Source organism: Anomaloglossus baeobatrachus, chromosome 1 (assembly GCF_048569485.1).
Source record: "Anomaloglossus baeobatrachus isolate aAnoBae1 chromosome 1, aAnoBae1.hap1, whole genome shotgun sequence".
In the NCBI taxonomy this organism is placed as follows: domain Eukaryota; kingdom Metazoa; phylum Chordata; class Amphibia; order Anura; family Aromobatidae; genus Anomaloglossus; species Anomaloglossus baeobatrachus.
The window spans coordinates 686,175,128-686,190,404 of NC_134353.1; the positions used below are offsets into that span (position 1 = coordinate 686,175,128).

At 41.7% G+C, this 15,277-nt stretch overlaps 1 protein-coding gene across 2 annotated transcripts in view; it reads right to left on the reverse strand.

Annotated features, from left to right (window-relative positions):
• The window catches only part of MN1 (MN1 proto-oncogene, transcriptional regulator), a 68,170-nt gene that overhangs the window by 15,172 nt on the left and 37,721 nt on the right, over positions 1 to 15,277 (reverse strand). The gene's annotated exons all lie outside the window — the stretch shown is intronic.

A 15,277-nucleotide genomic window follows, 5' to 3' on the forward strand; every position in this document is an offset into this window, starting at 1 on the left:
GAGGCACTACAGTTTGTCTCATTCCTCCCTGAAGAGAAAATTCGCAAATTTCCTAGTTGAGCATTGCAGCTATAAATCTCCTCCCTGGCGGCCAGATTAGTTTGTCACTCTCTGCAAGGAGAAAAGTTTTCCCTTTAGACCCCATTATAGCTTCTCTTAGGGGTACTTTGCACATTGCGACATTGCTAGCATCGGCTAGCGATGCCGAGCGCGATAGCACCCGCCCCCGTCGCACATGCAATATCCTGTGATAGCTGCCGTAGCGAACATTATCGCTATGACAGCTTCACATGCACTTACCTGCCCTGCGACGTCGCTCTGGCCGGCGACCCGCCTCCTTCCTAAGGGGGCGGGTCGTTCGGCATCACAGCGACGTCACACGGCAGGACGGCCAATAGAAGTGGAGGGGCGAAGATGAGCGGGACGTAAACATCCTGCCCACCTTCTTCTTTACACATAGCCGGTGGAGGCAGGTAAGGAGATGTTCCTCGCTCCTGTGGCTTCACATACAGCGATATGTGCTGCCGCAGGAACGAGGAATAACATTGTATCTCCTATTGGTGCTACATTATGAAAATGACCAACGCTACACAGATCACCGATTTACGACGCTTTGGCGATCGTTTATCGGCACATCTAGGCTTTACACGTTGCGACATAGTTACCAGCGCCAGATGTGCGTCACTTTTGATTTGACCCCGACGATATCACAGTAACGATGTCGCAACGTGCAAAGTACCCCTTACAGCCAGATCAGATCTCATCGGGACGATCACCCTGAAACACCATGTCTGCAAATTGAGGTCCTGATCTGGCATAAATCCTAAGTCATATGAAAAGACTCATTAAAGGGTCACTTTTGACTTTTATGATTGCTACTTCCAATAGGTGGCACTAGAGTTTGTCTTTATCCTCCCCGAAGAGACTATTTGCATGTTTCTTTTACTGACATTTTACAAATTTTTATCCCTTTTCTTCAGCTACGTTTTTTGTCTTTTGTGATTTTGTCAACTTTTAGATAAAACTTGGGAAACTTCTCGTTTGAAGAGTTACCCAACTCTCATAAAACTTTAATGATTTAATTATGTACGGATGACATGTTTTTTTTTAATCTTTTTCCGCTGAGGAAATGTGTTAAAAACACATATGCGGTTTTTCGCTGTCTATTTTCTGTATCTTATTTAAAAGTCTAAGATAAAATTCTCATTAAAAAGCTTTTTTAGCAAAAGACAAATTGACGTGCTGTGGATTTCAAACATGAACCATAGGTGACGTTCTGCAGAGTTAAAAAACAGCACTTGGGTATGAGATTTATATAAAACTCAACCCCTTTGCTGGAACTGTAATTACTTAGCTTTTTGTTCATGAAAATGTGCAGCAGAAAAAAAATGCACCAAATACTCATCAAGGAAATGTAAGCTCTTTTTTTTATCCTGATAAGGCACAGGTCAATCTGCTCTGGATTCAGGATCCTAGGAGGGAGAAGCTGGTTTAAGTTGTCTATACACATTAAAAAAGTATTTCTGCCATAGGCAAATATAAAATATCAGACTAGAATTTAATGGAGAAGTAATTGTATATATACACAAACTTTAATTAAACCTAATGGAGTTGCAGAAACACCGGATTGACCTGCTTTTTCCATAATTCCCATAGACTTAAAATGGTAATCCACTATTAGCACAACCCCTTCTATATCACCATGTTTTCCCTAGTAAAAATAACAACGCTTATACCAACCTCTACAGCCAGCGCCGTTGCAGTTGTGTCAGATCTCACTCTCCTGGGGTTCACATGACATATTAAACATCAAGAGAAAGTGAGCAGCCAGACACAGCTCTGACTTCCTCTTGATGTTTAATTCATGTGAAGGCGGGGACAATGAAGTCAGCGCTGATTTGACGCAGAGCTAGCGTGATGTAATAACGTCATGCTATCCCCGGGAGCGTGGGAGTTGACACCACAGGAATAGTGCTGGCAACAAAGGTGAGCATAAGTGTTGTTATTTTAACAAGGGCAAACATGTTTAAACATAGGGGATGACCTTTTCATTCAATATCCACCTGTATTCAGTTATCACTTGGCTGTACAAGGATCTCCTGTGGTGGAAGCCCCATATATCTGACAAGTGATACATGTCTATGGTAGAAAACCAGTTAAAGTTTAAATAAATAAAGTCTGAAAATTAATGGATCATTTTTTTTTCCACTCCTATTCATATCAATGCCAACCTATTAGCAGTAGCGGAATTAGTCAATTGATTGTCAATCCCTTTAATAGAACCAATCACCTTTCTGATTTTTCTTTTTTTTATAACGAACCATATTTCCCATGCTATAACATTCATGGATGATGTTCTTAGAACTCTGTGTTGTGTTATTCCTTTTAGAAATGTATAAATAAATGGACAACAGGGCGTTACTATTCAACTAGTGAAAAGAGCCTGTTCCTACATAGGTTGTTATTATTAGCACTGATTGGATAATTTCAGATTATGTAGGGACATAACTTCAATTGTTAACACCCAGTAATCAATGTATTAGTAAGAAGTGTAACAGTGGGAGGGCAAATAGTTCCAAGTGAGGATGCCCCAGGATGGACCCATTATAGAGAGTACAATTATTTACTAAGGCAGACATTACAGGATGTCTCTTAACCCCATCATGCCATTTTTCCGAATTTTCGTTTACGTCCCCCCCCCCCTCCCCTTCTGCCAAGAGCCCTAACTTTTTATAATATAGCTGTACGATGGCTTCTTTTTTCTGTGGCGAGTTATACTTTTGACAGTACAAGTACGTAGATATTAATCATGTATAGTTTTTGTTTATTTTATTTAGTGAAGAAAATAAAACAATAAAAAAAAAAACAAAAAAACTTTTGTTTTTGTAGCCATTTTCCAAGACCCATGACATTTTCATTCTCATTTTTCGAGATCTGGGTTGTGTGATCACTTATTTTTTTGCGCCCCGAGTTGTCGTTTTTCCTGATACGATATTTTGATCTCTCATTGCATTTTATTGCAATATTGCGGAGATCAAAAAACATAATTCTGGTGTTGGTTTTCTTTTGTTATGCTGTTTACCTATCAGGTTAAATTATATTTTCATGGATTGGACATTTCTGAACACAGTAATACCCACTATATGCATTTTTTAAATTAGTTTTATTTTCAACAGGGCAAAAGGGAGGTCATTTGAACTTTTTTGGGGGGGGTTCACATTTTTTAAAACTTTTTTTTTACTTTTAATTATATTTGCTAGTCCTCTTAGGGGCCTATAAGCTGCAATTGTCTGATCACTTCCGTTATACAGAGCAGTGCATCAGCAGCCTGCGTTCACAGGAAGATCATCATGACAGACATAGGGGTGATCAGCTGACCACTGGCTGTCATGGTAAACCATCCGCACCCCGTGGTCCCGTCATTGGTGCGCCGATGGGAGTGGAGAATTTTGCACTCACTGCCAGTGCGAGTTAAATCCCGCTGTCAGAGATTGACAGTGGGATTTAACTGGTTGAAACCCACAGATGGATCTCTGATTCACCTCTGGCTGTTAGAGGCACATGATGGCTGATCAGATCAGCTGACATCTGCAGGGAAAGATGGGAACTCAGCTTGTAAGCCCGCATCAAAGTAAGGGCCACGACATATGACATAAATATGTTGTAAGGGGGTTAAAACAAGGTGATAATATAATATCCCACCATGTTTTCATCAAAATTTTTATGGTTATTATGGGAAAGATCTATTATATTTAAAATTCCATCTATGTTAATGTAATAAATTGTGTATGGTCATATTTAATCCCACCATACACTTTAGATAGCTGTCAGTTGAATTACTGTTTACTGTATGGCTGATAATTTGTCTACCATCTATCTCACCTGACTCCCCGATACACAGATGCGTAGGGTCTGTCAAGCTCTCTTTTCGTCTCTATGAGAGAGTCGCTGCCAAACATCTCTAGTGGCAGCTCAATTCTTACAATACAGCATGATCGGCAGTCATAAATCGGATGTGCCAGATTCTTATCTTCCCCAACATCATCTGTAAGTTGAGACTTGGGCGCCCCATACACATTAAAAACTGAGCCCTGAGAACCACCTCTTACTTGCTTGCATCTGAGCCTCACCTTTTTGTTACCCGGCTTTGAAGGACGTCTCATGTGCATCACCCCGCAACGATGATGTCGCACTAGGCCAGCTATTCAAGAGGAGTCATGGATAGAGTTGAGCGAGTAACTAACTATTTGTACTCGCTATACTCATAACGAGTACTGTCTACTACTCACATATTCATTCCAAATAGTGTGCGCAATGCAAATCAATGGGGAAAAACTCAAAAAATAACGAGTAACCCGAATGCTGTACTATTCATGCGTGTAGCGAATAGTGCGGAATTCGGGTTACTTGTTACATTGCGAGTATTGACTTGACTTGACTTGACCATTGACTTGAATTGCACATGCTATTTTGAATGAATACACGCGCATTAGACAGTACTCGTTATGTGTATAGCGAGTACGAACAGTTAGGTACTCGCTCAACTCTAGCCGTGGATGCTGTCAGGTAAGTCGTTTCGGTCGATGTTAGCCTAATGAGTATGGGAGACTTAAAGAAAATATTTGGTTGTACAGAATAATTGCTGCCTATCCTGATAAAAGGTTCACTGGGAGAACAGACGGACAGTCAATTATTTTCTAATATCTGTGTGTTGTTTGACCATCCTTCACAATGAGGATGTCGTAAAGAATGGAATAATAAGGGTTAATAGTTTTCCTTCTTCCTTCTGCATTTTAATACAAGCACAGAGGACATCATAGGATGACTGATGATATACAAGTGAGGCACAATGACGTCTCCTTGTCCTAACAACAATGATGTGCAGAATCTCTATGTATCAGGCGAGCGAGCAGGCGTTCACACGTCAGATACACAAGCACAAGTTTTACAACATTTCAAAGTAAAATTGCATCCAGAGCCGAAATCTGAAAAATACACCCACCAGCACACTAAGATAGCGTTTTACACAAGGTCCACATAGGTGTATATGTCACATCACTCACTTCACATATATTATATTATAATCCGAGCAGTGTCAACAGGAGGAGTTAACACACATGTGTTATTGTGCTAGTAATGGGCCTAAACTCTCTGCTTAATGATCTGTGTCAAATGTAAGAAGAGATTTTCCTCTATCTGAACCAGCTGCAAAAACAGCTTTTCTGTGCCTCAATACAAAGACACAATAATCTGATGTCTCCTAATGTAATACATAATAGTCAATGGCTAAAATAACAGCATATGTACTGTAGTGATAACAACGACAACAGACACAGCGGGATGGGACAATTAAAATGATGTCTTGTCCCACTAACATGGACTTCTTCCTAGATAAATACCACATATTAGCATTCATTTGCAGAAGGATTTAGTAAGCGAGGCCGTGTTGTACTGCGCTCCACTGCGGTGGCTTAACTCTGGCATTGATCTCGGAGATGGGCATACATTCCATAAATAAAGTGCAATAAATTCTCTATACTCCGATAGAAGCAGACTATCTGCTATGTTTTCTTGGAGACAGGATGACTTTTTGTTCTGCTTGAGGAGGTTTTACACCTTCAAGTGACTTATATCTATTGAGTTCTGTGTACCGTCACCCAGCATATAGTTAACTGCCTTTCATTTCCACCTTCCTTAAATTCCAGCCATAACAATTGTATAGCATAGCATGCTTTATTTCCAAGGCACACTCCAGGATACAATGCACTTTAAAAAATCATGGCGCAGCTGCTTTATCAACTAAGGATGGTCATACATGGGCAGACGTCTCACTGACATTGATGTGCAGTAACACATCTGACCATTAAAATCTCCAGGACCCCAGTGTGCTATCCGTGACATTTCAAGGATCTTATCAGCAGTGCGTGCAGTTTCATACCATGAATTTCCTACATGTTGGAAAATCCTTCCAGCTGTTAACAAGCATTTCAGATGGTCAAAAGTGCTTTTTGCCTACAGCAAGGAAGGTCATACACGGACCTATTGTGGGCCACGTGTATGATTGGGTCTCTTATAAATAGGAATGTACCTAATAATAAAGGTTAGCATCAATGACTTTCAATTGATTCTTTATTAGTGATGAGCGAGCACTACCATACTTGGGTTAGTACTCGTAACAAGTAGTGATGAGCAAGAATGATCGCCACTGCTCATTACTCAATGAGGATGCTCGGGTACTTCATCGAGCATCGGGGATCTCGGCCAAGTATCGCGGGTGCTCGAATGTTTCATCCATAAAACAATGACCACAACTCGCATGCTTGCTTCACTACCTGATGTGTGCAAGTACCCCAGGGAGAGCCATTCTCAGTCTCTGAATGACTCTAAAGGATGTAATGTGTCAAATGAAAAAAACCCTCCCTCTTTTTATGGCTGGCTGTATGTGGGCAGAAAAATGAACTGCCCAATCATTGACGTTCATTATACTCGTTACTTTAGTTGAGCACTTTCAGAGCATCTGACCTGCTCAACTCAACAACCAAGCAACTAAACATTTTGGTGCTTGCCCATCTCTAGCGATGAGCATTTAGACAATCTTCCAGAAAAATGCTCGACTTCGAATTTGACTTCCATTATACTAGAGTACACGAGTCGCGCCCATCTGACCATCCAACTGCTCATTATGAGTACCAAGCATGGAAGTGCTCGCTCATCACTATTTATTATTAAAAATATTATTCTTCATTGACAATTTGATATTCTTATTGTTAAGATAATGTATTACACTTAATTATTAAGACGGCTGCTTAAAGAGGTTATCGGTAGAGTTGGTCCATCGGCCATGTCAGTAATCTGAGGACAATGGACGGGAGCCCTAAGATCTGCCTCTTACTTGCCACCATCCACGGCTCTTCTTTTCAATACCCAGCCTGGCACGTGTGCATCAAAAATGTCTTCCCCGTTCCTAGTTAGCTTTTATAATCAGCGATAGATTTATAGAATCTCAGTGTGATATTTGGAGGGCTTTCATTTCTAACCTGGCTACTAAGCTCTGATCACCACAATAGACCGACAATTTTTAGTATTCTTGATTACTTTTCATTTATTATAGCAGCAATCGAAGTCAATAATCAATCTGGGTGCTTTACATGCTGCAATTATTTTTAGATGTGGTTGAACCCAAAAATTATTTATTCATTTCCTTTTACATTAGTCCTGGATCTTATGATTACTACCCAAATCACAGGATAAGGTGGCATTGATACCACAGAGCTATTCACAAAGCTGATTAGGAATTAGGATCGTAGATCCACATCACTATCTAAAGCCAAGCTCGGCAGCTGAAAGGCTCGTGCACAATGTGCCATTAAATGTCACATGAGCTCGTATAAAGGCTGATATAAAGATATTCTCACATTCGTAGATTATTGATGAGCTCCTATGGGATTCTACTTGCTCGTCTAGCATTGGCATTGTTTCTTCAGCTACACCCATAAGGCAGCGCTCTTCCAAATATGAAGTGTTTGCTAACCTAACAGAAAGATTTGCATATGTTAACTCATAGATATCTTCATGTGCCTCGTTCCTTTATGAATGTCCCATTTTAACCTTCAATACAAAGTTATTACGCAGAAGGAATAAATGTCAGATTTTTGAAGTCACAGTATTGTGCCTCATTTCTTTGCTGGTAACCTCACCCAGTGCGCAGCTTTCCTCCCCATAATTGTTTGCTATCGTCATACAAATGTGATCACAAACTGTTGTCTTTACGGACACAAGTGCATAAACAGACATTACTTTTCAATAGATTTCAGATTATTCATCCAATTGAAGCTATTCACGAGCGTCTTAAAGCAGCGAAGAATGCTCCCAGTATCACTTAGTATCTATTCTTGGGAGATGATCTGTTTAGCTATTCCGAACGTAACTGCAAGGAGGTCACAGACATTTGGTTTTATCGCATTCATTTTATTACTTTTGAATATTAATAACAGCTTGAAAGAACCATAATGTGATATTATATTTGTTGTTAAAAGGAAAATGGCTTCAGCTTGTAAAACCAAAGCGGTAATAATATGCAGAGAGAGAATCTATCAGGACATTTAACTTTGCATATTATCCAGCCTGCGCAGCTGATGTCTGGCGCGGCGGTGCGACCGGAGAAGAAACAGTTAAGCTGCAGAACACGTTTCAGGTTTCTCACACTGGGGTAGTAGCTGCCTTTGACCTGATCCTCCTCCTTCTGCCTGACCCTTGACATTTCCACTCTGCTTGTCTCCAGCAGACATACACACACTGCTCGCAGACAAGGCAGCCAGCAAGAAAAGCTGCTGGAACAAAACAAGCTCTTAAACTACTTCCAGCAGATCATTTTAGAAAATGTTGTGGTCAGGACAGCAGCAGCACCTTTGGGCAGGAGGGGATACAGGGGATCAGGAAAGCTGTGAAAGTAGATACACTAGTGTTGATCTTTATATATTTCTTATAGATTGCGGCCGTATTGTGGTGTCATTTTGGAAATTTTGTGGCATTCCAGAAATACCAAGTACTAGAAAGTAAACCCCCCTTGTCTCAAACGTTTAACACCAGAAGTCCTATAAAAAAAAAAAAAAAAAAGGATGGGGGACCGTATACATATTTTCATAGCGTTTAACCTATATAGATTTTCTTCGGTAATCTGGTAATGTTTAGGGCTGAAGTTGTGGGAATAAACATTGTAGCTAATGAGGGATACAATGATACCCAGAGAAAAGGAGTTCTTATGTATGAACGAAAAGCAAGCCTTCAAGCCACACATCTGTGACGTGCCCTCATTTATGTCATACATTTTATATTTTTACATTTATTATTCTAAATACTGCTAAAGTGTAAAAATCAACAACAAAAAATTAAAAGATAATGTTTCTACCAATTTGTGAAAGTAAACTATAGCGCGGCACAACCAGCTCTACCCTCACCTACTGTATCCTCACCCATCCCTTGTAGACTGTGAGCCCTCGCGGGCAGGGACCTCTCTCCTCCTGTACCTTTCTGTGCTTTGTATTGTTCATGATTATTGTACTTGTCCCTATTATGTATATCCCTGTCACATGTAAAGCGCCATGGAATTGATGGCGCTACAATAATAATAATAATAATGATGATGCTTCCAGGTACACGTTTAGGGCATATTCACATGCCTGCTTTATGAGTGATCTATGGGACCAATCACATGCCCGTGGAGACATGTCCGATTTTCAGTGTTGAGTGTTGGATCAAAATCGTCAATGCAAGTCTATGAGTCAGTGACAAAATTGGATCGCACTTGGATGACATCTGATTGTGATCCGCTTACCATGGACACTCATAATGGTGAAGGAGGAGAAACTTTTTTATCAGTTCTCCACATATGAGAAAAACAGATGACATTTGACCCACACACTGATCAGCATAATTTGTCTGTTTTTCACGTATGTGGAAAATTTAGACATGTGAACGATCCCTTAGATTAACTATAGCAAGTGTGCCTATACTCCTAACACACTATGGTATATACGCGACAAGATGACATACAGTACAATGACCCCATCTGGATATATGGAGACAATCCCTACAGCTTTGCACTACAGACTGATTGGCATTGGACCTTGTTCTAGCCTAAGGTGCCTTCAAGAGGAATCTCTCTTACAGTAGACTTGCTACTACTTTTTTGTAACAAATAACATGAATCTATGATAAAACAAAACAAAACTGTGTGACAGGATGACACTATGCTATGATATACTAAAAAGCTATATATATATATATATATATATATGTGTGTATATATATATATATATATATATATATATATATATATATATAAATACATATATATATATATATATAACACAGTTAATGCTTAAAAATATGTAAAATACTGGGATATAAACATTGGTACTACACACTGAGGCATTCTACTTTTTACAAGCATGCTCACTTCTGCACACTCAGTATAAACACTCATACACACATGCAGTTTCTAACATGCGGGCATAATACACACACATTTTCTTCCATGTAGCTACCTTTAAAAAAAATGACAGCCACTTATATTCTGCAGCCCTAGACAATCTAAAAGCGGAAATGACTGTTGGGAGAAGTGGAGTATATACACATATATTACATATATTAATAGTAAGATATATCAAGGTTAGCATAAATGTGTTTTCTAGGTTACCGTAATTGCCTTCTAGACAACTTGACACCCTACAGCCAAAAAGTTTGCCAAACCGGGTCGAGCAGCAGTTGTACCCATAGACTCAAGTACAGAATATAGAGCAGCATGGTATGTTTATAGATTGCCAGATGCTGCAGAACTACAAGTGCCAGCACAACACTCCTAAAAGGCATATTGTGACTGCTTTATTTGGAACAACAAGTCACAATGTGCCAGGACCTGTTATACCATGACAGCTTGAAAACCGGAGGTTTCTTCCAGGTCCCTTTTAGATGCAAATACTGGTTAGTGCAATATGCAATCTGTGATTTGCCTTAGTATTCTCATCATTTCCAAACCCATAGAGAGAACGCGTCTTGCTTCCACTCATCTTTGTGTTTACACTCAAAGACAAAGACACGTCATACATATGTATGAATGCACATATGCAGAGGGGCATATCTCATGCTGCAACAATGTCTGCATCTTCTGCTGTCCATTTCAGGGACAAACCCGAAGAGACACTGCTATTTGTATACTGTGAAATCATAGCTGTCGTATTCAGGTTTTATTTCCCTGGGCCAACATAAAAACTAACAAAATCATTACAAAGAAAATATTTTATGTAAAAAATAAATAAATATGTAAACAAAAATCAACAACAGAACCAAATATTTTGGAAGGGAAACACATTTCTCTGTCTGGTGCTGCCTGATTTGTTTACTAATATTCTATAACGCTAGCATATAAAGATGCCACAGGATACACAGCTACCGCTAACCGATAGAAGAATTCATTCATTAGGTGTCATTAGCGCTTTTATTTCCCATGGAGCATTGCCAGTAAGACTACCTATCTGACTGGTGTCCCTAAAGTCTGTTTTACACGCTACGATTTATCTGACGATATGTCGTCGGGGTCACGGTTTTCGTGACGCACTTCCGTCATCGTTAGTGACGTCGTTGCGTGTGACACCTACGTGTGACTCAGAACAATCGCAAATAGGGTAAAAATCGTTGATCGTTGACACGTCGTTCAGTTTCAAAATATTGTTCGTCGTTTGGAACGCAGCAGACATATTGCTATGTTTGACACCCTGCAAACGACGAACAACATCAACAGGACCGCCTTGGTCAAACAATATATCGCTGAACAATGTAGCGTCGTTTGTCAGATGTGTACGTGTGACCGCTACAAAACGACCTATGAGCGATCTCGGCAAATCGTAACAACGATCTGGGCATGTCACATCGTTAACGAGATCGCTAGCAATATCGTTGTGTGTAAAGCAGCCTTAAGAAAAGTCAGTTTCCCCCTATAGCTACTAAGACCCCAGTCACCCCAATATCATGTGCTTATCCTGCGCCCAGTACCTTGTACATGATATGTCTGCAGATTGTGTATCCTTACGTTATGCTTGTCTAGTAGTATCTCTGAAGACTTAACTTGTGAGCATTGTCTCAAGTACACACTAAATCTCTAGCGATAACAGCTCTCATGATACTCAGGGTGAGAGCAGATATAACGTAGACGCTGATATTCTGTATGACGCCTTCTATGTAATGCAGTACATGGCCGAGTCAGCACTATTAATGAATGCCAGACCTGCGTCCACTATTAACAAACAGCAGTCTTACATCTACATCCCGAATCATTGCAACAGTTTCCAGAGAGAAAATGATTTACTTAAATTGCTGCCACAACGGGAGGAAAGTTTTTATGCATTTGCCATATTACATTATTACCAAACATCCTATCAAGGACCAGTAAGATAGGTACTGTCCATAGACTCCTGCTCTCAACCAGGGAGCAATGCGGAGACTGTCGTTAGCAATGTTCCAAGCTACGGCTGACACCAGCAGACCGCCCTCTTCCCAATGCCCCTTCCAGCTAGACACAGGAGAGCAGTATAGTACGAACACTTAGCACCCACTAGTTATTGAATGTCATATAGATGTTTGAATACAGGTGACCATGCACATTAAAGCAGCACTCCAGGTTTTTGTTTTTGTTTTTACTGCTGAAGTGATGCTTCTAATTTAAGTTTCCTAACCACTGCCTTATACTCACCTTCCACCGTCTTCAGCTTCTATTTGCGCCACTACGATCGGTCTCCTGTGATTTGCCGCTCTAGGGTTCCATGGAGCATGCCGGAGGTCACTCTTCAATACAAGTCTATGAGAGTGTCGTTCTGGCTCTTATAGATTTGTATTGAGAGCTTGTGACGTAATTTCTGACTTCTGGGAAGTCAGAAGTTGCACTCAGAAGATGGAACACTCCCCCTTCAAAAAGACTATAAATTTGCACTGTATTCAAACCCCAAGTCCTTATATCTATTTGGAAATAAAACACAAATGAATTTCTCAGGGGGGCAGCAGCAATAAGACAAGAGCAAAAACTGGCACCTTTTGACCTAATAACAGGTCATCTCTGTTGTTGGCACTGACTCATTGAATTGGCTTTCCATCTAATCTATATGAGGGAACCACCAGCAGATGTCAGCTCAAAGACGGATGAAGCAATTGGATTTCAATATATCCATTCACTATATTTTCAAGGCCCATAAGCTACTACCAGGGGTATCTGGCAGTGACTTATGAACGTGTATTGGGCGAGTATTAGGCGAGGTGATAAGGGTGCGTTACACACTGCGACATCGCTAACGATATATCGTCGGGGTCACATCGTTAGTGACGCACATCCGGCGTCGTTAGTGACATCGCAGCATGTGACAGCTAGGAGCGACGATCAATGATCGCAAAAATGGCAAAAATCGTTGATCGTTGACACGTCGCTCCTTTTCATAATATCATTGGTGGTGCATGCCGCTGGTTGTTCGTCGTTCCTGCGGCATCACACATCGCTATGCGTGACACCGCAGGAACGACGAACATCTCCTTACCTGCGTACACCGGCAATGAGGAAGGAAGGAGGTGGGCGGGATATTCCGTCCGCTCATCTTGCCCCTCCGCTTCTACTGAACAGCTGCCATGTGACGTCGCTGTGACGCCGCATGAACCGCCCCCTTAGAAAGGAGGCGGTTCGCCGGCCACAGCGACGTCGCAGGGAAGGTAAGTCCCTGTGACGGGTGTAAGCGATGTTGTGTGCCACGGGCAGCGATTTGTCCGTGATACACAACCGACGGGGGCGGAATGCTCGCTAGCGATATCGATAGCGATATCGCAGCATGTAAAGTGCCCTTTACTTAAGAGTGGGCACATAAAGAAAATCAGTGTAAAAGAGCAGTATATGGGCCATTTAAAGTCCAACAGCTGATGATAATGCTCAATTCCACCTGCTTTAGAGTTGCAAGTGGCCTTCTTATCTCTTAAACTCCTGTGCTGCTGGACCAGTTGCCCCAATGGTATGTCCAGCCCTGGTGATACTTCTCAGGTGTGTGAAAACAATAAGTGGCTTCAGCAGTCACATGAATGATGCAGGTTACATCATTGCTGGAGCACCAAATGAGAGCACAGAAGCAGTGGTGCCGATACAGTAGGAAAATTAAGAGGTGGGCATTATTTTTATTTCATATGATTTCCTGCTTTAAGACAGTTCTTTTACTTTGAAGCTCCCAATGCAAAATCCTTAAAGGGGTTATGTGGCTTATTCTGCCTTTTTTTGTCATTTCACAATTGGGCTACATAAGGGCAGGTAAGTAGATAGCGACTACCTACCTGCGCTGCTGTTAGCCCCTCTCATGTGACCGCTCCTGCTGTGATTTTGCTGCTTCCAGTAACGTCACATCGACAGGGGCAGGACTTTGTTGACGGGCAACACAGCAGACTTCATGTTGCTGCCCTGCTGGGCGGGTACGGTGCATAGAGTCCCCGCCCACCTTCCCAGCACCCTCCCACATATCCAGTTGTGCAGTGGTCTCAAAGACGCTGCCCGTAGGCTGCATGTGAGCGGCCCCTGATGCTGCTTGCGGTGCGCAGGCCAGCAGACCCTTTGCTGATCACTGTTTGTGCTGGGGCCATGCAGTTAGTGCTTTATATCAGAGGACAGGTTCCCGGGCGCTGTGCAAATGCGAGCTCTGTATACAGCTACTGCAATGATCAGCCACCGGTCAATCAGAAGCCAGCAGCAGATCACTGCAGCTGTACAGAGAGCTCGTCCCTGTGCAGCGCCCGGGAATCTGTCCTCTGATATAAAGCACTCTCAGCGGTGGCCCCTGATGCTGCTTGTGATGTGCAGGCCCGCAGACCCCTTGCTGATCGCTGCCTGTGCAGGGGCATCCACTGAAAGCTTTATATCAGAGGACAGATTCCTGAGTGCTGCGCGGGGACGAGCTCTGTGTACAGCTACTGCAATGATCAGCCGCTGGCCAATCAGAGGCAAACAGCGAATCACTGGAGAAGCTGTATAGAAAGTTCCTCACTGTGCAGCGCCGGGGAATCTGTCCTCTGATATAAAGCGCTGTCAGTGGTGGCCCCTGCACCAGCAGTGTTCAGGAAGCAGGAAACCGAAGGAACAAGGACAGGTGAGAAGAATTTGTGTTTGTTTTTTTTGTGTGTGTGAAGAATGGCACAATAGGGGAAACTACTATAAGATGGAGCATTACTACAAGAAGAGGGCCAGGAAAGGGGTCATAACTATAAGATTATTATTTCCAATGCTGGAGCAATCAGTGCTGAGTAGAATACTGACAGCCAATGAGTGTGCAGAGGGTGGTGTTAGACAGTGAGGCTGGGCGGTGCCAGCTCTGTCTGTGAGGTTTGGCAACCAATGAAAGGAAAAAGTCAAGTTTGCTTGAGATGCAGGTAAATAAAGCGTCTGCAGGGAATAAAGTGATAATTCTAGAGGAACAAAAGTTACAAAACAAAAAAAAATAACGTAGGAATGTTTTAGATGACAACACAGCACAGATCAGCTTACAAAAAATTTGGCGTTTATGTCAGACGACTTCTTTAACAAGCCCCTCAACTGTATGTAGTATTGCCCGTGTGAAACGGGAAATAAGGACCTTTAGAGTCCACTTAGGCTCAAGGCATGGTCTGCACACCCTACAGTTATGGTACCCTAAATGATTTTATCTCTAATTCATGAAAGCTGATAAAGCCTGTCATTTCTAATCTAATCACCCCCTATTTTTGCACT